At 47.1% G+C, this 23,026-nt stretch overlaps 1 long non-coding RNA gene across 2 annotated transcripts in view; it reads left to right on the top strand.

Moving 5' to 3' along the window:
• LOC111521662 overlaps positions 1-23,026 on the top strand; it is a 287,063-nt gene that overhangs the window by 61,731 nt on the left and 202,306 nt on the right. Inside the window, exon 6 of one of the 2 annotated variants that reach the window (XR_002725026.3) lies at positions 13,806-14,729. The exons of the other annotated variant lie outside the window; for it this stretch is intronic. This is a non-coding gene — a long non-coding RNA (uncharacterized LOC111521662). Of the gene's footprint in view, positions 1-13,805; positions 14,730-23,026 lie in introns of those variants that run through there. 2 annotated transcript variants of the gene reach the window in all.

The raw sequence follows: 23,026 nt of genomic DNA on the forward strand, positions 1-23,026 counted from the left end.
GTGGTTCTGCAGGCTGTACAAGAAGCATGACACCAGCATCCACTTCTGGAGAGGCCTCGGGAAGCTTCCAATCATGGCAGAAAATACAGGGGCGCCAGCTTATGCAGATCTCATGGCAAAAAAGAGGAGGCAAGAGTTGGTGGCAGGTGCCTGACTCTTTTTAACAATCAGCCCTCAGGAATAATTGCAGGAATTCATAGCTCAAGAACTCACTTATTACTGTGAGGACGGCACCAAGCCATTCACGAAGGATCCACCCCCATGACCCAAACGCCTCCCACTAGGCTGCACCTTCAACACTGGGGATCAACTTTCAGCATGAGATTTGCAGGGGACAAATATCCAAACTGTATCAGTCACTAACAAGCTATTTGACTTTGGATGTCATGTGAGCCTGTCCCTCAGTTTCCTCAAAAGCAAAATGGGGAATTTATAATTTCCTCTCTCCAAGTAGAATACAAACTCCTTAAGGCCAGGCACTCTGCTTTGGACACTCTTTTCCCAGAGTATGGGCTAGATCATTTGCACACTTCATCTTGCTGCCTCTTCTGGAAAGAACTTTAATCAAGAGTTTTAGGAGACTTGGGACATGCAGAATGCGTGTCTTTGCAAAAGACATGACAATGTCACCATCCATGCGGCTACTTCTACACTAAGACATCTCTTGATGTTCTCAACACAGCTCTGGAAGCAGATCCAGTGGATGCTACTTGACTCATTGCATGAAGCGGGAAATAGGGACACAGAGCTGTGTATGCACTAGGTGCTTACCAATGCTTGGCACAGCCACTGACTGAAATGTTCCCTATATTTTTGGCTGTATGGCAGGTGCTTGATCACAGATTCCCTATGTGTGTGTCACTTCGAATAGATATATATTCTAAAATGTCATCCACAGCTATTAGGTATGCAGAGATTCTCCTTGGAACGGGCCATTAACTACCATTTATGAACCGGTCTGAATCCCGAGAATGGTGCACCCAAGGATGACCTTGGTTCAGGTGTCAGTAAGTTATGCTGCACAGCATTTTGCTCATGCTGCGGTCCCTGGTCTGCAGGCGGGATAATTATCACACAGTCAGTAGGCACGTCCTTTCTATATTCATGGGTTTCCACTTCTTGGCTGTTTGCTTGCTTCCAAGTACTTTCTGAATTAGTCCCTCAATTTTTTCTGACTTCTATAAAATGAATGGATTAATTTCCATCAGAAATCACCTATGTTTATAAATAATCTCCAAAAGTGACTTTTTGGCTGTTCAGCTTACATAAAGTTATTTTTGAGATGTGACAGGTCACGGTTATTACTTGAACTTCTGAACAGGGAGCCTGATGAAATTATTCCAAAGTTAGAGGTGCATCTTCATGGCTCCCATCTTGTCCTAAGATTGCAACATAAGAACACATGACTTAAAAGTTTTTTTTTTTGATCTGTTCTCTCTTTCTCTCCATACTCTCCTGCTTCCTTCTAAGAAGACTGTGAGTTTGTATCTCTCTCTCTCTCTTACATATATATATGTCAACATGTGTGCATACTCAACTTGATTAAAAAAAAAACATGAAGAAATTGAGGTCACAGCAAAATGAAGGTGTACACATAAGATCTCCAGGGCAGGAAAGGCTGGTAGGTACACAAATGCTGGTCCTAGGGTCTCAGGCAGATATGAGAGATTGTTACAGATTTGGTTCTTAACCTCTTAGCAACCAAAGCAAAGAAACGCTATCAACAGAACTCACCGTGTCATTAGAAAATAAAATATGATTACTTAGCAGAAGCTCAGAGTTTTCTATTAGTAGGTATACAGGTTTTAACAAAGGGCAGCCTATCACACCATCCTGGATAGAGCTATAATGAAATGCAGGTGGGTTTGTGCTGTGGGCTGTGTGCGGGGCATGGCTGCCATGTCTTTGTGTGTTGTGGGGGAAGGTTCGGGAGGTCTCCAGGGAGCTAAGGCCCATGGGAATGGGAGTGGGCACTCACACTGAGTGTGGTGGTCCTGTGTAGCCCAGACTGAAAGACGACTTGGAGGCCACCTTCCTGTGCAGGCCAGGCTGGACCTCTGACACACTCACAACAGGGCCCTGGCTGGGTGTGGTGCCTCACGCCTGTAATCTCAGCACTTTGGGAGGCCTAAGCGGGGGGATCACCTGAGGTCAGGAGTTTGAGACCACCCTGACCAACATGGAGAAACCCCATTTCTACTAAAAATACAAAATTAGGGCATGGTGGCGCATGCCTGTAATCCCAGCTACTCGGGAGGCTGACGCAGGAGAATCGCTTGAACCTGGGAGGTGGAAGTTGCAATGAACCAAGATTGCACTATTGCACTCCAGCCTGGGCAACAAGAGCGAAACTCCGTCTAAAAAAAAAAAAAAAAAAAAAGAAAGAGAACCCTGAGGAAGCACGTGGCCAGGCTGCACCTGAGACTTTTCCTGGTCTCCACAGATGCTGCTGGTTATCTCCTTTTGCCCTGCACGGCCTGAAGCAGTTCCAGAACTTCCCCAGTACTTGAGATGCCTAGAACACATAAGTTGGAGGTCAGAGCCCATCCCCCACTGCCATCCTACGTCTGACTCTCCACAAAAAGGAGGAAAGCAGGTACCAGATACGCCACGGAGATGTAGGCTGGCATGGGACAGCCGTTTTCTTAGCATCATCGTCAATGTGTTGATGACATTTGTTCAGAGATGCATCCGAGCGCATGAAATGATGTGGCTGGGCTCATCTTCTCAGCCACAGACTGATCCCAGGCCTCCTGGCAATCCCCTGTGAAGTGAAGGATCTTTGGCTCTTGAGCGTGTGCATCAAATCTGTCCCCTGAAGGCTAACATGCTTTGGTTTCTCCCTAATTGACAATCTCCACCAACAGTTTCTCCTTTGCTCTGATCACGTACCTGGGATTCTTTTCAGTTTCCAGAAATAATGTTTTGAGATTGCAGCTCAGTTTCTGGCAACACAGATAAGCAGCTTCTTTCAGGCTGGGCCTTGGGAACCTTGGCAGCAGCATGAACTGAGGGAGGCCCGGGGCTGTGACTTTTGTGATGAGCGTGGTCTATGGTAGCTTCATCAGACGCTGCTACAGAAACTCCTTGTTGGCTATGATTTTTGTGATTACTGTGGTCCTCGTAGCTTTTGACAGCAGCTGTTCCGGATGGATCAAGGCTGTTAGGGAACTTCTGTTTCAATGAGACACCTCAGACTTAGAGATAATTTCTCTGCAGGAGTGATCAGGCCTTAAGATATGAAACGTGTTTATTGGACAGCTGCTGAGTGCTTCCTGCTGCATAACACCGCCTGGGGTGTGGAGAGCTTTATGTAAACTTCAGAGAGCTTTTCCTGACTTAATTTCCACCATGCCTCTGTGAGGGAGTACATCAGCTAGAGCAGGTTTGTTTGCAAGTGACATGAAAGACTCTGGCTGACTTGATCTACCAAGGGGAGTCACTGGCTGGTTCATGTCACTGATATACTCAGAGGTAGTCCTGATTCAGGTGAAGCTTGATCTAGGGCTCAACAACTATCCCTAACGGGCAAGTATTCTCCTTGTTCCTGCTCTGCCTTCCTGGCCTGGGCTTCTTTCCCAAGGTTTATACCAAAGGCTGCTAGCAGCCCAGGAAAGTGTGCAGTTTGAAAATAGTTGCTCGAGTTCTAATCCTTACAACCTCTGATTATGCCATCCAGTGGAAGAGACAGGGTATCTTCTAGTAGCTTTTACAGAGCAGGGATACAGTCTCCATTCCCACAAAGCCCCGGAAAGTCTCCTTGCATGTCCTTGGCTCTAATTAGTTTGTGTGTCCATCCTTGGGTCAGAGGCATGGGACTCTCTGACTGACTTAGGGACCCTCTCCTGGAGCTGGGGGTGGGTTTAACTTTATCAAGTCACAAGGCTAAGAATGGGAAGGAAAACTAAAGGTTCTGTTCATGAAAGAGGGGCATTGTTCGCAGACCTGCGAAAAATGACTGTTCGCTATAGGCCAGTAAGAACAGGCTTATACCCAGTCAGCAGAGGAGAGCCTGGGCTTGTCCAGGGTCATATAACGGGATTGCGCACCCGGGGATGATTTATTTTTCTTCACAGTTACACTGTCAGTTCCCTGATGTCCCAGGCCACTGATTTTTTTTTTTTTTCCCCTACTGTTTCTCCAAGACCCAGTAAAATGCAATGCCCTTAGGTGGTGCTTACCCAGTATTTGTTGACTGACTGGAAGAGGGTAATTATGAAAGTGTGAGGGACATAGTTGCTGGAACTGATGAGGCTCAAGTGGTGATTGAAATGGAGACCCAGGAAGTGCATCGGAAGGGATCTTGAAAATATGTAAAGCAGCTAAGAACCTGGGCTTGCTTAGTGGTGAGCAAGAGGGGTGAGACACACTGTGAGAAGAGGGGTGATGGTGAAAGGAGGGGAGCAGCATGTGAGCTGAGCTGAGGAGGCAGATGCTGGCAAAGCCCTGGAGGAGGCGGCAAGTGCTGCTGCGCCTGTTTGGGTGAGAGCCTGGGCAGGACCCCGCATGGCACTGCCTCCCCATCAGCCCTGCACCAGACCCCTCTCTCTAACACGGTGCAGAAAGACGGGACTCTTTCGCAAGTTAAGGCACAAGAGATAGAAGAAATTCACAGCTGAGCAACGTTTTTAGGAACTGTGGTGTTTAATGTCTTTGGAGCTAAACAGTGAAACATGGGTGGAGCTTTGGCTCCCGTGCTTTGGACAGAGCAGAGCAGAGACTGTTGACGACATTGACTTGTTTGCCTACCATGATGGCGGGGCTTGAGGAGGGTGAACTGCCGCAGCAGCCACGCCGACCCCGCAGGTTTCCCAAGGCATCACGTGGGTGGGGTAGTGGACGCCCCTCCTCAAGGCGTCTGCCACTGTAGATGTTCTAGGAACGGAATGCCTCAGGGAATGCTGCACCTGGCCTGCGAGGGCCCCTGCAGCCTTCTTGCTTGCTCCAGGTGTGGTTTGTGTCCCTGTTTCAGCAGTGGAACGTGGGCTCCTGGGTCCCGGCACCATTGCAGAGGCACTCCCCCTGCATGACTGCTTATCAGGGCTCCATGCTGGCATTTGTTCTTCCCTGGTTTGAGTTTCCCTGACAGGAAACCACAGGAGAAACCCTACGCTGGTGTTCTCTGCTCATTAGGCCTGTCTGCATCTCGGGTAAAGTGAGAAATCTCCCAGCCTCCCAGCCTCCCAGCCCCGTGGCTCCCTGTCTTCCAGCCCCCTGGCGGGATGCCCCCTCAGGACACATTGGCAATGCTGGCAGGGGACGCCTCCAGGCTCCTGTCTTTCTGATGTGCTACACTGACCTTGGGTGACCTCTGTTGAGCTCAGCTCCACTGAGAGCCACAGGGAGAGAATAAGCCAGGCATGACATCCTGGCGGTGTGGTGGCTGCCTGCTCCCCAGGGAGCAAAGGACACTTGGGGTAACTTTTCAGCCCCAGTCTTGGGCTGACAAGGCCCTGGAGACTTTTTTCCATTACCCTTGAAGAATTTTAAACAATGTTGCACATGACACCTTCCATGTATTAGGAGAATAAAGGTTGGTTTAAATGCAGAATTTTTTCAGAGCTAAAAGAGTATTAGTCATCTTTTGAGTTTACACTGGTCATGTCCCAGCTGAGTCTGCAGTGGTAAGTTGTAACCCAGAAGGCAGGTGGACTCCTTATATACTTACTCCTTTCACAAAGTCCTGGAGGCAATTTAAAACAGGAACACGTAACATAAAACAATGTAAATATAAGAAGGAAGATTTAGGTCCAAAGAAAATAAGAATAAGTGACATATGTTGAGCCTGGAGAGAAGGCGAGGAGAGTACCCATCACAGGTCCTGCCTTATTGCTTTCAACTGAGCCTGACAGTTGATGCTGAGCTCCCTGGTGGCCAACGTGAAGAAGAATTGGTTTCACTTTTCTCTTCAGAAAGGAAATGCAGGTGTTGTGTTATGTCCTTTAAACACAATATCTCGTTTCATTTTCGTAACAGTCCAACCAGATAGGTTTCCTTAGATCCAGTTTATAGATGAAGAAATGGAATCTCAGAGATTGTAGAGGACCCTGGGCTACCCAGCTGTTAGGTAGTAGGGATAAGACTGGAACCCGGTTCTGCCTGGTTCTGCCTGATTCTGTAGGCCATGCTCTTGACTAGGAGGCTGCATGTTTCTGAGGTGAAGGAGCAAGCAGATGGTACTGCTGCTGTTATTTTATGCTCTTAAAGAGTCCAAACTGACACCCTGGCCTCAATGAATGCTCCTGTTGCCTGAATTTTCAGAGGGTGCCTCCAGAACAAACCCAGGCCTCTGCACAGGGCTGGCACGACTCAGCTCTCAATGACCTGCAGTCACAGATAAATCAGTGGTGCTGTGTCCCCAGAGAGAGGCTAGGAGAGACCCTCTTCCCCTTACCTCCTCCTGGGCTCCCCAGTTCTTGTCTACATTTTCGTAGGGTCCTTTTAAGGTGATTGGCCCTGCTTTTCATAATCCCAATTTCTCCAGAGGGCATTGCAATTTTGGTAGGGAGGGTGGATAGTGTCATCATGGGCTGCCATTTGGGTGAGGGACACATACCTTTGGATGAAAACTGGTTTGCTCAGTGAATGAACTAGTAAAAGTAAGCCCGTAGCGAAATGTAGATCAGGCTCCTATCATCCTTTTGTCGTGCAGTGCAAAGAGCTCACGTTTTCTCTGAGCCAAAGAGAGCAAAGATAAGCTTCTGGAACAGGGCATCCCAAAGGCAGCACCCATGACTCTGGGGGAGAAGACGGACTATGGGGACAGAATGGGGCACGGGAAACAGTGGTTCGGGGGCAGCAGGGCCATACTGTGTAGGGGTGAGTGGGAAGGGTCTCCTCCATCCAGCCCATGGAGTCCCTGGCTCTCCTCTGCCACCTGCCAGAGGCAGCAAGCAACCGTGAACACCTGGAGAAAGGGGCCGCCAGCTGAGCTGTCCTTTGCTCTCCTGCCTCTGCTGGGGCCTCAACACCTGTGTGGGGAGCCTCTCCACCCACCTGCACTGTCTGGGTCCTCCTGTTTGGCATCAAGGTGTGGTCATCATGCCATCAGGTCAGGCCCCGCCCACTCCTCAGAAATAAACGAACACCATCTGCTGCCAGGGTGTGGAGGGCAGGCAAAGGCAACCAGGCAGAGACGAGACGGGGAAGAAATGGACGGAAACGCTCCCAGAGTTATTCTAATCAGGAATAGCCACACCGCTACCTCGACAGTGTACACAATTTGAAGAGCACACAGGGAAAGATATAACATGAAGGAGGCTCTTCGCCGCGTTAATGCTCCCTTCAGTGGTGTTAGCTGCACAACAGATGGTAGACGGCCGACAGAACTGGAGGAAATCAAGTATCCTTCATAGCTCACTTCAGGCAGCGTCTGGGGTGATTTTATTATTTATAGAGTCATGGAAACAAGCTGTACTACACCACAGTGTGCCGTTACTTAATTCTTTTCTCCTCCTGAACGCAGTGTTGGTATACTCCATATGGTTATTACAGGTAGATTTGTTTCTCTTCCTGTACATATTTATTTCTGGAGGAACTAGCTTTTGGCAGCTCCACCTGAAAATTAATTTGAAGCACTAAAGAGAGGTAGTGGGAAGAAGCAACTCTAGTCAGACCTAGAATAGATGCGTTCTGTTTCCGTGGACTCTTCTTAGGTGGGCCATTTAAAGGATGTGAAACCACGAGAGAACCTCCCTGGACTACCTTGGTTCAGGCGAGAGTCGGTGCGCGAAAACCCGGACAAACGAATGTTGATTCCACAGACAGAGTTGGAGCGCTTGCTTGAATTTTGGAGGGATTTTGCTTTATGGAATCATTCTTTTAAATGAAGCTCCCTTAGTGCTGTGAAGTCACCAATAACGCCGAGGATGGGCAAAAACAGCAGAAAAGATAAGGGCCCAAGGTTAGGAACTGCCGAACTTTAAGAGAGCAAAGAAAGAAAGACGATAATTGGCGATAATGGGGCTCTGTACCATGGTGCTAATGAACTCCTTATGGATCCGTTATTAAACAATTAATGTTTGAAAATAACTAGTTTGCACTATTAAAAATGTAATATGTATTCATGACTGCATTCAAATTGTCCTGAAGGACATAAGGTGAAGAGTAGAAATCTCGCCCTCTGGCCCCTCTTCCTCAAGTTACCATGATTCATCGCTTGTTGCTCATTGGTCCAGAAATTTCCTCTGCAAGGGAAAGGATATATTATTGCTTCCTTTGAAAAATCACAAATGGAATCGCACTGCATGGAATGCTCCACAACTTGCCTTTTCAATTCATAGGTGATCTTGGAGATCTTCCCACATGTGAAGGTCGGCATCATTCTCTGAAATGGCTGCACACTATTTCATTGCATGGATGTATCATAACTTTTCTAACTTACTCTCTCTTAAAGAATATGCATGCTGGCCAGGCGCGGTGGCTCACGCCTGTAATCCCAGCACTTTGGGAGGCGGAGGTGGGCGGATCACGAGGTCAGGAGATCGAGACCATCCTGGCTAACATGGTGAAACCCTGTCTCTACTAAAAATACAAAAAATTAGCCGGGCGTGGTGGCGGGCGCCTGTAGTCCCAGCCACTCGGGAGGCTGAGGCAGGAGAATGGCGCGAACCTGGGAGGTAGAGCTTGCAGTGAGCTGAGATGGTGCCACTGCACTCCAGCCTGGGCGACAGAGCAAGACTCTGTCTCAAAAAAAAAAAAAAAAAAAGAAAGAAAAAAGAAAAAGAAAAAAAAAAAAAACCAGAATATGCATGCTGTTTCTTGGCTTTTGCTACCACGAAGAATGCCACGAGCAACATATTCATTCACCTATCTTTGTGTACATCTACAAGTCTAGCTAACAGATAAATTCATCCTGTTTGGCACAATTTAACTTGATCTCCAACAATTTTTATTGCTAATCAGAAATGCCCGATTCTCTCTGCACCTTTCTAATATTTGCAATATCACGGGAGAAAACAATTCTTTTGTTTATTCGGTCACTCAAAGATACTAATTGAGCATTTACTATATGGCAAGTGTTGTGTGTTATGTTTCAAGAACACGATGAAGATAAAAAAGTAAAATTTTTTTTTTCGAGATGGAGTTTCATTCTTGTTGCCCAGGCTGGAGTGCAGTGGCTTGGTCTCAGCTCACTGCAACCTCCACCTCCCAGGTTCAGGCGATTCTCCTGCTTCAGCCTCCCAAGTAGCTAGGATGACAGGCACCCGCCACCATGTCCAGCTAAGTTTTTTGTATTTATAGTAGAGACGGGGTTTCACCATGTTGGCCAGGCTGGTCTCAAACTCCTGAACTCAGGTGATCCACTCGCCTTGGACTTCCAAAGTTCTGGGATTACAGGCGTGAGCCACCACGCTCGGCAAAAAAAGTGTATTTTTTATTGGGAAAAAAATCAGTTTCCCAATGGAGCTTATGGTCCAGATGAGGAGACAAAGAGTTTAATAATCACATTTTATAGGTGCTAAAATGCATGATAGGAGAACATATAGAAAAGGCAGCTAATGTCGTGAGGAAATGGGCCGGGGGTCAGGACAAGTTTCCCCCAGAAAGGGAGAATTGAGCTGTAATCTGAAAAATGAGTCAAAGCTCATTAGGGGAGGGAGGAAAGGAAGAGGAGAGGGAAAAGCATCTCAGGGAGAGGGAATATACCAGGTGCAAAGGTCCTGAGAGAAGACCCAGGTGGGAGGAGTTAGGAAAGAGTGATGGGTTTGGGGCCCACACAGGACCCACTAAGGATTTAAAACCTTTCCCAAGAGGGGTGGAAAACCTTTAGAGAGATTTAAATGGTGGAGAGGTACAATTAAATTTGTGTTTTAAAAGATGGCTGTGTTTACTTTGGGAGGGAGACAAGAGTAGAAGATAATTTATGTTGCTGTAATTCACATCTATTTAATTTTGTGTGAGGTGAACATTCGTTCTTATGTGATGGTCACTTGCATTTCGTTTTCTTTGAATTGCCTGTTAACGGCCATAACGCTTTTTTTTCTACTGGGTTCATCTTCTGCTTATTGATCTACAAGAGCTCTTTGTGTATTAAAGAGATTAGTCTTTCATCTGCCAAGAGATATAATATTTTCCCTATTTTGTCTTTTGGCTACCTTTAGATACTTTTTAAAATTTATGTGGTCAGATTTATCAATATTTTCTTTATGGCTTTTTAATTTTATGTCAAGCTTATATAGGCCCTCTCTCCTCTGAGATTATAAATGTTTGTCCTCATTTTTCTAGTGCTTTTGCTTTTATTTCTTACATTTTATTTATTTATTTATTTATTTATTTTTGAGACGGAGTCTCGCTCTGTCGCCCAGGCTGGAGTGCAGTGGCCGGATCTCAGCTCACTGCAAGCTCTGCCTCCCGGGTTTACGCCATTCTCCTGCCTCAGCCTCTCAAGTAGCTGGGACTACAGGCGCCCGCCACCTCGCCCAGCTAGTTTTTTTTTTGTATTTTTTTTAGTAGAGACGGGGTTTCACCGTGTTCGCCAGGATGGTCTCGATCTCCTGACCTTGTGATCCGCCCGTCTCAGCCTCCCAAAGTGCTGGGATTACAGGCTTGAGCCACTGTGCCTGGCTTTATTTCTTACATTTTAAATGATTTATCTGGAACTTATTTTTGATAGGAATTGAGTTAGAGATCATGTTGGTATATTTTTGCTAATTGCTGGCTAGTTGTACCATTACCAGTTTACAAATCCATTCATTTTTCTCACCAGTTTGAAATGCTGTGTTTATTGCCTACTAAATTTTTATTTGTAAAATATGCATCTAGATGTTACTTTACACTTTATTCTGTTTGTTGTGTTTATTTTTGTCTATTCTTGAACAAGTACTAAATTAAAAGAATTACAGTAGCTTTGGAATATATTTTACTATCTGATAGGGTTCATCCTCATTTTTCTTTTCCTTTTTCCCCATGGCAGTGCTGGCATGTTTCTTTCCTTGCAGGGCTCCCTGCGGGGATGAGGCAGCTAGCATGGCCTCCGTCACCAGTGTGAGGGTGCTTGTCACTGGGATCCCATCCTGTGTGTCCATTCAGCACCCTCTGGAGCATTGACCTACCTGCAGTTTGACCTGTGTTTCTCCACTTCTTGGCATCAGGGTGCTGCTGGGGTTACTGTGTCTCTGCCTTGTTTAGCAGCAGTAGAATCAACAGTTTCAAAAGCATCTTGGAGTTCCCTCCACTTTCTTCCTTTGAAACACACAATGCTTTGCACACTCTGTGACCTGACCAGCTACATGTTTTCCCTTGCAGGCTTGCACCCAAGGCTTTGAACATTCACAGGCACTGATAAAGTTGTTTAGGTTGTTGTCCCAAACACTGAGATATCAAACATGTTGCTAAACATGGAGAAAGTGGCCTCAGCCCTCAGCTAAATGCCTTAAACCTTCATATAAACTCCATGACCTTGGCTCTGACATACCTGGGTAGAGCATCTCCTATCTTGCTGACTGTTTCAAGGAGATGAAGCCCTGTATATGTAAATTCTCCTAATAAATGCGTTAGATGGATCACCCCCTGAGCGTTTAGTGTTTCTTTGGAATCCCAGCCAGCCCTGTCTTGGGATGGTTTGGGGTAGTTCTTTCAGAAATTCTCATGCCACTGCTCCTGGGGTGACTCAGACTTTGCCTAGGCCATGGGGAGTGAGGAATGCAGGCACTCCTCAGCTTCTCCTACCTAAAGATAGGAAAACCAAGTAGTATCAGCAGTAACAGAGCTTCAGTTATAGAACAAAGGGGGAAAATGTCATCTGAGCAGGCTGGACTGCAGACCTCTCCCTGACCTCTTATGTCAGTGCTGGTTTAGCTCAACCAGGTGCAGCGTCCCCATGTTCAAATCTCCCTCAACAGAAAGAGCATGAACTTGAGAGTTGGGAACACCCAGGCTCAAGTCTTCTACCCACTTGCTCTGTGACCTTGCACCTCTTAACTTCTCAGAGCTGCAGTTACTTCTCTGGACAATGGAGATAAAGAAGCCTGCTTCAAAGGGTTGTTCTGAGAAGAAGAAATAATATCTGTGCAACACTTGGCACAACGTAGCTGCTGAACTGTAACCATTGCTATTAAGCAAGCACATCACACATTTGTTTCATAAAAAGTTTACTCTTCTTATAATGCCCAATCCCTTTTGTAACTTTTTTTTTTTTTTTTTTTTTTTTTTGAGATAGAGTCTTGCTCTGTCACCCAGGCTGGAGCGCAGTGCCACAATATGGGCTCACTGCAGCCTCCACTTCCCAGGTTCAAGTGATTGTTGTGCCTCTGCCTCCCAAGTAACTGGGACTACAGGCGCATGCCACCACGCCTGGCTAATTTTTGCATTTTTAGTAGAGGCGGGGTTTCACTATGTGGGCCAGGCTGGTCTTGAGCTCCTGACCTCAAGTGATTCACCTGCCTCAGCCTCCCAAAGTACTGGGATTACAGGCAAGGGCCACCATGACTGGCCCCCTTCTGTAACTTCTGATGGGGATTTAAATGCAGAGCCCAGATGGGAGTCCTCAGAGCCCCTCTGGTCACTGCAAGTCCTTTGTTGTTAGTATTGAATAAAAATATGGGGAAAATATTCTGAAATAGGAGAGCAAATGGTGATTTATCATGTTCCAGACATCGGAGTTTTACTCCATGGATTTCACACCCCAGGCCCCCTCCCCACCCTGCAGGGCTGTGCAAAGGGGGCGTTGTTGGGACACTCCAAAGCCCGCCTGCCCCGTGTCCTTTTGTGGGGGCATAGGCTCAATTAGCATGCAGAATCGCGTCAGCCTGCATTTCTGGAATGAACTTTCATCCACTTCCTCGTTTCACAAGTTTAATTAGCTAAAACCGAGCCAGTGGTCTGGCATAGATGGAAATGCCTTCAGAATAAAAATATCAGTTACTCTGCAAGCTTTTACGAAGAGTCAGGAAATGAAGCCTGAAGCCTACCTTCCTGCCCACCACTCCTTCTCCAATTAAAAAAAAAAAAAAAAAAAAAAAAAACGAGAGGCGAGAGGGAGAACAAAAACGGGAAAATAAAAGAAAAAAAGAAAAAAAAATCAGACTTGGGTCAAAAGCAAATTCTCTCAAGTGATGGAGTTTTCCAGGCAGTTTGTGAAGCGTGTTCTCTAAAAAGCCACCGATACTTTCAAATACCAAGCCTAAAAGAGGTTGTTATCACCCTGGTATATTTCATTAACAGAGAGGGTCACAAAGCATTCTGGTCAAAAGTAGATAATGTCATTCCGACAGAAATATGGAAATGCGGAGAGCTGGCTTTAGTCACATAGCCGCACTTGGATTTGCAGGTTGTGGCCCTTCCTTAGGTGATAAATACCAAGTGGCGAGGGTGTGTGATGGATGGGCTTGGAAAGAGCAGAGGGCCATGGGGCAGCGAGTGATGTGTCCTGGGGACCCAGAGAGCTGGCACAGAGGGTGATCACGCTTTGAGACATTAGGTGGAGATCACCTGGGCCAGGCCCCCACCCCCAGTAATGGGGGACTACAGAGGCCCCGAGAGGGCAGACTGGGCACAGGGAAGTGCAGCCCGGGCTCTCTTTGACCTTCGCATGGATGCAGGGGTCTGGGGCCTGGGATGCCTTCTAACATTCAGCATTTAGCTGCCTCCTTCCTGTTCCCTTGCTTGACACTCTAGCAGCTCTTGCGGTCTGGGGATGAAGTCTGCACTCCTGAATGCAAGGGTACACAGCTCTTTTGGATCCCCCTCACCTGGGCCCTGCTGGCTCTCCCAGTTCACCTCCCTGCATCTGCATCCTGCTCCCGTCATCCTCCTGGCTAACGGGTTTGCTCCTCAGAACTGAGTTTAAGCATCATGTTTTACAGGAAGTATCTTTGGTGCTTCTGCCTGGCTGGAGAGCTCAACGCTTGGCTGCACACCCTCTCTGTGCCCCGGATAGCTACAAGCCTTCCTCCATCATGGCACTATCATAACAGGGCCCTGTGGCTGTCAGCTGGTTTGTCTGCTTCTCCTACTAGGTATGAGCGCCCGTTTTTTCTGTCTTTGCATTGCTGCCCCTGACATGGTGCTTAGAAATGGGGGAAGCCTGTTACAGGTTGGGCTTCCCAGGAAGCAGGCTCTGAGATGTTCAGTGGGCAGGGGTTTGGTAGGGGAGCCCAGGGAAGCTACATCGGTGGAAGGGAGGGGAAGGCATCAGAAGAGGGTAGAGGAGAGGGAACTGCTATGATGCAGGCCTGTCACAGTGAGCACAGCCCCGTGGGGGAGTGCTGGAGCTAGATTGGCGCTTTGGAGATTTCCTTTCTTGGGCGGAGGAGGTCAGATCTTTCTGCTTCTGCCCGAATCAGTCATTGGGTGTGGGCAACGCTGAGAAGAGTGTAGCCTTAGGTGAGGGCTTTCTGCAGCGGAGGCAAACCCTGGAGGGGCTGAGAGCTCTTCACTCTGCCCACAGTGCCCTCGCATCTGGAGCTGCAAGTCCCCACTAATGTGGGATCTGTGCAGCACATGCACCATCCCCAGAGAACCCAAGAACATCAGGATGAATTGATGCAAGCACGAGTCCAGCAGCCCAGGCTTGTTTTGGGATTCTCAGCCACATCTGTCCTCCTCAGACACCTTCTGTGCTCATTCATTTTAATATAGCAAATACTTGAGCACCAGGTGCTGTTCTGGACACTGGGACAGAGAGGGGAACTGGACAGATATGGTCTTTGCTTGTCCAGAGCCCATGTTCTAATGAGGAGACAGACCATAACTGCATCAACAGATGAGCAATGCAGTTCTCCTGCCGTGGGGTTCTGCAGGAAATGAAGAGCATGATGGGAGAAGGTCAGGGGACAGGGGCAGAGAGGGGGCTAGTTTAGGAAGTGATGAGGTCAGAATGCAAGGCAGGGACCAGGTCTTTGGTCTGAAAATCAAAATAAGGCTTTGATTTTATTGCAGGTACATTGGTAAGTTTTTAGAGTGTTTAAAGTAGGGAGTGAGCACTTATCTGATTTGTATTTTGAAGAGATCCTTCTTCTCATTGTTAAAATACAGGAGGCAGGGGAGAGATTGGAAGCCAAGAGGTTGGTTAAGAGGCAGCAGCAACACTAGGCAAGAGAGGGCTAGGGTTGGGGCAGGGGAGAGGCAGCAAGGGGACAGAGAGGGCCATAGTGGGGGACATTGATCGGGTCGGCTGATGGACTGAAAGTGTCGCCTGTGGGAAACGAGGGCGGGAAGCTTCTGGTGGTTTGGTTTGAGGCACCAAGCATTCCGTGGTGCTGCTTCCTAAAATGTTGTGGATCTGTTTCTTCCTCCTTTTCTTCATCGTACATTTCCCGTGGGAAGTCCCATTTCCTTGCAGTTAGAGTTTGCTACTTAGAGGACAGATGAACCACATCACACTAATATTACAAATAACTGTTAAGATGACTTATCCAGAAAATATGTGTACAATAGTGGAAACTCAGGCAAACATTAGAGGTCCTCAGAGGATGGAATGTGAAAATGTGGCAGCCAGCTACACTCGTGCACACAACCAAGCATTTTTTAAAGAATATTTTTTGGGGAGTCTGAGTGAGGATAGTGGTTATCTGGTCCTTTGGTACCAAGAAAAGTTTGTGTTTTCACTACATTTTATCTCTTGCCGTATGTGGAAATACAAACAAATCAGATGAGTGCCAAAAGAAATAGGAAGCTAAGGTCAATTTCATGGAAATTTCTTAATGAGTGAGCTGTAGAAACAAAGGACTAGTATTTGAGTCACAACTTGACTGGCATTTCACAACCTCTGCAGTGACTGGGGTGATGGCCGACGCTGCTTTCAAGCTCTTTGGTCTCAGTGCAGAGCTCAAGAGAAGTGTGAGCTGTGAAACTCATCTGGGAGGCCGTGCAGATGTGGCCTCTGGTGGAGCTGGGGGACATCATTGCTGCGGGACAGTGGATGTGTCTGCTCGCAGCTCCCCTAGCTGCAGAATGAGCCACCTGCCAGCATGTGTAGTGCATGGAGTGAGGAGGTCTTGGGGCCACAGGTTCTCCAGAACCTCTCCAGCTGGTACTGGGGTCCAGAACCCAGTATGGAGGAGCCAAGGTCGTAACTATGACAGTGATGCTGAGAATGGCATCTGAGGAGTGATAGAACGGGGGACAGGAGAACACCATCAACAGGCTCAGGAGCTGGGATGGTGCAGGACAGGACAAACCAAATCCAAGGCAGGCTGGGGAGCCTGGAGTGAGCTGCTGGGGGCAGCTGGCCTTTCTCATGGCTCTGGGAGTGGGTGTGGGAGGATGGGGTCTCAAGGAGACTGTGGGCAACAACACGGAAGGCCGTATGTCTTTCAAGAGAGAGGAAGATGGCCTGCCCAAGCTGTGGGATGTTTAGGGCATGCTCTGCAGGATGGAGATAGGCTTTTAGACCTGACAGACTCCACCAGGATCTCCTGGTAGCACCGAGGTGACTGAGCTTCAGAAATGGGGGATGATGACCAGCGACGGTGGCCCAGCCACCATGCTCCCTGTGATTGAGAGGCAGGGCTGAGCCCAGAGGTGGTGGCGTGAGGTGTGCGATGCAGCCTTCATTCTGTTGCACAGCCACAAGGTCCTAAAGCTGACCTTGCCTATGACTGGCATAAGCCTGTAACTTTCCTGCAATGGTACAATGACCGACTTTCACTTCTGAAAGGAGGCAATGATGCGGTAGTAGTGGTCAGAGCCTGGAGTCTGGAGTTCTGAACCCAGCTGACCTGCAAATGCTGCATGAATTGGGCAAGACGCGGAACCTGGTGGAGCATCCCTGTTTCCTCACTGCAAGCACAGTGGGGGTGGAGGGTGATAACTGCACTTCCCTTGTAGGGTTGTTGCAGGGATTAAATGAGTTAATTTTGCAAAGCACTTAGAACAATTGCTGGTACCTAGTAAACAATAAATGTATAACCATCTCCTGCATGTTGATTGTGTGCCAAGAGCAGTGCTAGGATATTCCTATGTAGAGAATTACTTAAGCCTCACAATAGCCCTCAGCGTGGGACGATTCCCATTTTACAGATGAGGAAACTGAGTTTGAGATTATGTAACATCTTGAGGTCAGGCACAGTTACCCAGTATAGCTGCTGGACGAGTGTGCAGGAAACTTGGCTGGCGTTATTTGAAATCCTTAAGGATCACACTTGCAAGACCGAATGTTCAACTCAGAAAGTGTCTTTTGTTCCTCTTACTGGAGCAGGTGCCAACTTCATCGTTGACCTGCCTGTGTCCTCAGGCATGGGCGGGTGGGCCACCTGCTGCTGCAGGGAGGGAATCAAAGGGGCTGCAGGGAACAGTGTGGGATTGGAGCCAAAGGCAGATCCTGACATCAACTGGGGGAACATGGGCTCAAGCCAGCTCAGAAAAAAGAGATCGTTATTTTTCCATCAAAGGATCTTTTCATTTAAAGCACCACAGCAGCACGGAGGATTGGGGAAGTGCTAAGTTTGTCCTGCAAAGGATAAACGGCAGTGCTCGGAAGGCTTCCAGGACATACCATGTGCTTCTTCCCAGGTCTCGCAGCCTTGGCAGGAGCACACAGGCTTGGCGTGGCTTGGCTCTCTCACCGATAACCGGGCTGTGCAGCTGCAGCACGTGAGGCTTTAGTTAAAGAGTAGCTGGTGAGAAAGGGGAGGACTCAGCTCATAAACTTTTATTTAAGGGAGATTGAAGACTGCTCAGACGACTGTTTTGTAGAGCAGAAATCTGCATGTAACTGTCAGAATGGTGCTGAAAACCAGGTTCCTGTCAACGGGAGTGTCCACTGCATCCTGCACTATGCTAGGTGCTTTGTAGGCACTGCCTCTAGTCCTTACCCTAATGGGTAAGGTAGACTGCATATATGAGAGCACCAAGGCTCAGAGGGGTGACAGGACTCTGCCAAGACCCTGCAGTGGTGAGCTGGTGAGATGGAATGTCACCATCAGAACTCATTTGCAAAGACCCTAACAGTTACCAGAACTGCCTCAGCACACATCTAATTTTGATCAAATGTGGTTCAAATGGGACTGAGAGGTCCCTTTAAAGAAATTTCTGAGCATGAATTGAGCTGGTCCTAACTCCAGCAAATGAGCCCTTCTTTAAGAAATGACACTGGTATATAAAGTGTAACTGACATGCATAAGCTGGGAGATAGACAGCCTGCCTTGGAAAAGCTTCCATAGTTTTTCCCTTTTAATAGCATGCTCGTATCATACAGGAAGACATGGATTTGATGAATAAGGTTCCTTGTCTGAGGTCGACTCAGGCAATTTAGTCAGCATTCCACTGGGTCATCTGGCCCCTCCTGCCTTCCCAGCTTTGAGGGGGTCTAGCTGAGCTCACCCCCAGCCCACCCTAAACTTCTCTCACATTGACCTTCCCCAGGAATATCAGTAATGTCCTTTCCCTCTAACATTCTGTGTGCTTGACATCCTACCTTGTCTTAGAAGTCTGGCTTCATCTTCTCAGCCCACTATGCTGAGGTTGCCAGATAAAGTACAGGATGCCTAGGTATATTTCAATTTTAGATGAACAATAAATGAAAAAATTTTTCTTATAAGTACATCCCAAATAACGTAATATGGCCCATGCAATATTTCGGACACACTTATAATAAAAATTATTCTTTGTTCATTTGAAATTTGAATTTAACTGGATGTCCTGTCTTTTTGTTTGCTAAATCCAGCAACCCCACTGTGGCCTCTTTTCCCTTTAACTCTTACAGCATTTAATTGTCTGACTCATTCGGTTTTGTGTTGGGTTATTGTGTCTGTCTTCTCTCCCTTGCCGGGCTATTGGCACCCAGAAACTGGGGCCCTGGCTCTGCATGGGACCTTATGCCATGCCTTCTACATAGCATATGCCCAAAAGTATGTTTAAGGAGTGAGCCATATATATATATATGTCTAAAATATATGTATATATAATTAGATTGGTGCTAAAGTAATTGTAGTTTTTGCCACTACTTTCAATGGCATCATTGCCTCTGCTAGACTGGTGGCTTTTTGAGAGTACTTTCATATCTCAGCACTACTGAGGCTTGGGCTGGGCACAGAGCAGAGCTTAGAAGATGCCTGTTGATTTGTCTTTTCTGAAACACACCTCCAACATACATCTTAGCACACTGATCATTCTGAGTGTTTTTGGCGAATTAAACTCAACAGCTGGGGGTAGATAGCCTTAGTGGAAAGAGTGTTCTAGTGGGTCTTGGCATGCACTTGGCGTGTGCTGAGGGCAGTGTGGCCCAGAGCGCTTGGGTTTAGCTAAGTCTAGCATTGTGTCAAATGGGTGAAATAAACACAAGCCTAGCATGGTGTCAAATGGGTGAAATAAACACAAGCCTAGCATGGTGTCAAATGAGTGAAATAAACACAAGCCTAGCATTGTGTCCAACGGGTGAAATCAACTAAGTTTATTTATCTAATAAACAAATAAGCACAACCACACTAAGACATTTTTCCGAGTTCAGGAAAATCTATTTATTTAACTAATTCAGAACTTCTTTTTCTAATTCAGAACTGATCACGATCCCCCGAAAAGGCAGGACCAGAGTTCCCCTTTGGATTCCTTTGAACAAAACATTGGCCAAACAAAATAAGAATATACACAACACCGTCAAGGTGGGCTTAACCTGTTTGAAAGAACAAATTGCTTTTGCTTTCAAACAAACGAATGCTGCTTATGTGAGATGTTTTACTCATTAAACCTGGACCAGCGAGTGCCTGCTTAGTAAGACAGAGTGAGCAGCCAGGGCAGGAGGTAACCTGAGCTTGTGGGACCAATTAGGTACACTTTCACGTGGTCAGCATTCAGATGTTCTCTGCCATCAGAAGCCGGAGCTGTGAGAATGTAGAGTCCACAGGCCTTTTGTGGGAGAAGCTGGAGGTTCATCCAATTCAACCTCTGCCTGAGATAGAGCCATGATGTGTGGTCATGGGGACCCCCTTCCGATACCTTGCAATGGTGTGGGGCGCGGCCCCCTGTGGATGCCTGGTCCGTCCTCTGTCTTATCTGGCACAAGACAGCCCATCAAAGATCGGCAGGCAGCTCTTAGGAGCCATCTGAGCCTTTGATTATTTGCCAAAGCAGAAATGTCTGCAGGAAGCAGGGTCTAAAGAAGAGAGGGCTGTATCATTCTCATGCCTCCTCTCCCATCTCCTTGGACTTTCTGAAGGGAAGATGGAGTAAGGTGGGCATGACTCCTTTCCCCTGAATTTGTGTTTGCAAGAGATGCCTTGACAGCTGTTTGGGGTGGGAATTGGGGGTGAGGCGTGGTTAGTGATAGAGGAGTCTTCCATTGCGTGTCTTCCATTGGGTGAGTCTCGTGTGGGCAAGTGCTGAAGTAGGAGGTAGCTGAGGAGGGTAGGAGGTTTTTGAATAATGCAGGGAAGAGGAGTTTGAAATCAGGGATGGAGACATCAGAGAGGGAGGAGATAGGAAACCTGGGGTTCACATGGGAGCAGACACACAGCTCTCTGTGGGAAGGGGTGACCCAAGATAGATTTTGAGAACAGAAAACATCCGTTGCCAAACTGGGAACAAAGTGATTGGTTCAAAAACACTCAGATGGCCAGGAGTGGTGGCTCATGCCTGTAACTCCAGCACTTCGGGAGGCCAAAGCAGGAGGATCATGTGAGGCCAGGAGTTTGAGACCAGCCTGGGCAACATAGTGAGACTGTCTGTACAAAAATAAAAAACCCCAAACAAACAAAAACACACACACACACAAAGCCAGTAACATCCCTCATGAGCTTCATGTCTGTTCACAACTTCTCTTCTTTTCCTGATTCAAGAAGGAAAGGCCCAAGAGCCAGCCAATGCGTTGTAAAGGGCTGTGTGGTGCTCCCTGGTAACTGGCTCCCCTTCCTGGACGGTGGCAGGTTCCACCCCGCTCAAAGGACCCTGCTGGAGGCTGAGTCTTGGCAGAGGGGGCTGTTCCCCAACCTTTTTCTCCCTTGTCCTCCAGAAGGGGAACAGCTCTTGCTAAAGGTGTTACCGCCTTGCTTGGCAGTTATGTTCGAGTCAAGCGTTTTTTCAACGGTGAGCAAGAATGCAGATCGTTCGAAACAGAAGCCTGTCATATGCTTTATATTCATGAAAACTACAGAGCAAACATTTGAAAGCCAAGCCATCTTGGAGTAATTTGCATTTTAATTAATACTTCAAATGAATTGCTGTGTTGAAAAAATTCCTGTTTCTGGCTTTTGGATCTTGAAGAGCAAAGACCAGGTATCAAAGTCCCGGCTCCAGCAGGCTGTGGTTGCCTTGGCCCCTGTCTTGGCTGCCTTGGGCGTTCTGATGCTGGGAGAGAGGCCTGGGATTTGGTTGCCTGCCAGTTGTTCCTGAGGGAGGGGGCTGAACACACTTACTTAATTTCTTTTTCAGAAAAATTATGTATTAGAGTTGCTATCTAAATGGTGGTTGAAGGGGAATAGAGGTCATGCATAAAAAAAGACAGTTGTCAAAATTCCTCATGCTATTTAAAGGTGGCCTGATCATTTTATTATTTTTTTTGTAATCCTTCCAGACTTTAAAAAGCATGTATATACATAATAATGAACATATACAGATTTATGTCATTTTGTTTCTATCTAGACAGGGGAACTTTGTTCTTCAACTTGTACACACTGATCTGAAATTTGCTTCTTTTTTGTTTCTAAAACTCAGGTGTTGGCAAACTGTCCTGTGGGCCAAATCCAGCCCAAAGCCTGCTTTTTTTGTTTTTTTGTTTTTTAAATATACTTTTATTTTAGTTTCAGGGGTACATATGCAGGTTCGTTACATGGGTAAATTACATGTTGCAGGGGTTTGATGTACAGATTATTTAGTTACCCAGGTAATAAGCATGGTGCCTGATAGGTTAGTTTTGCAACCCTCATCCTCCTTCTACCCAACCACCCTCAAGCAGGCCCTGGTGTCCATTGTTCCCTTCTTTGTATCCATCTGTGCTCAGTGTTTAGCTGTCAGTTATAAGTGAGAACATGTGGTGTTTGGTTTCTGTTCCTTATGTTAGTTCACTTAGGACAAAGATGTCTAGATCCATCCATGTTGCTGCAAAGGATATGACCTTGTTCTTTTTTTATGGCTGGGTAGTATTCCACATTTTCTTTATCCAGTCTGCTATTGATGGGCATCTAGGTTGATTCCATGTCTTTGTTATTGTGAATAGTGCTGCAATGAACATATGTGCACCTGTGTTTTTATGGTAGAACAATTTATATTCCTTTGGGTATACGCCTAGTAATGGGATTTCTGGGTCACTTCAGAGAAAAGAGAGAAGGGTGAGTTGGTGTAGGTTGGAGTGCACATAAGGGCTTCATAGAGGGGATGGAAACTGGTCTGGGCAGGAAGAAATGGTAAGATTAACAGAAGAGAGGCCATCCCATGTGAGTGAAGTAGGGCCTGGCTTCTGTCTTCCCTGCAGCCCAGCTGCACCCCACATGCCCATGACACAGGAAAGGCAAGTTCAGTTTTTGTAAGTAGTTTAGATGCTGAAGTTTTTCTTTCAGCAAGTGCAGACTAGGCTGGTGGGGGCTGAGGACGAGCTGATGGATGTGGAGGCTCAACTGCTGCGGTGGGGGTGGGGTGGGTGGGGTTGGCAGGAGGGTTAATAATGGTAGAGAGGAAGTGCCACAACAGCCACATGTGTGTGCGATGAAGGAAAATCTGTTCTTGGCTAAGGCTGTCACTAAGAAGGCACTCTTCCTGTCATACAACCAGGGTGTCCCCTTTTTGTTGTTTTTGCGGGGGGAAACATGGCTCAAAGGAGAAGAAGGTGGAAGATGGCGTTAAGGAAAAAATTATTCAACAACATTTTTTGTTTGTTTGTTTGCTTTTGAGACTGAGTCTCGCTCTGTCCCCCAGGCTGGAGTACAGGGGCACCCTCTTGGCTCACTGCAACCTCCGTCTCCCTGGCTTAAGCAACTCTCCTGCCTCAGTCTCCTGAGTAGCTAGGATTACAGGCATGCGCTACCATGCCTGGCTAATTTTTGTATTTTTTTAAAATAGAGATAGTGTTTCACCATGTTGGCCAGGCTGATCTTGAACTCCTGACCTCAGGTAATCTGCCCGCCTCAGCCTTCCCAAATGCTGGGATTACAGGCAT

Source organism: Piliocolobus tephrosceles, chromosome 11, assembly GCF_002776525.5.
Source record: "Piliocolobus tephrosceles isolate RC106 chromosome 11, ASM277652v3, whole genome shotgun sequence".
NCBI lineage: Eukaryota > Metazoa > Chordata > Mammalia > Primates > Cercopithecidae > Piliocolobus > Piliocolobus tephrosceles.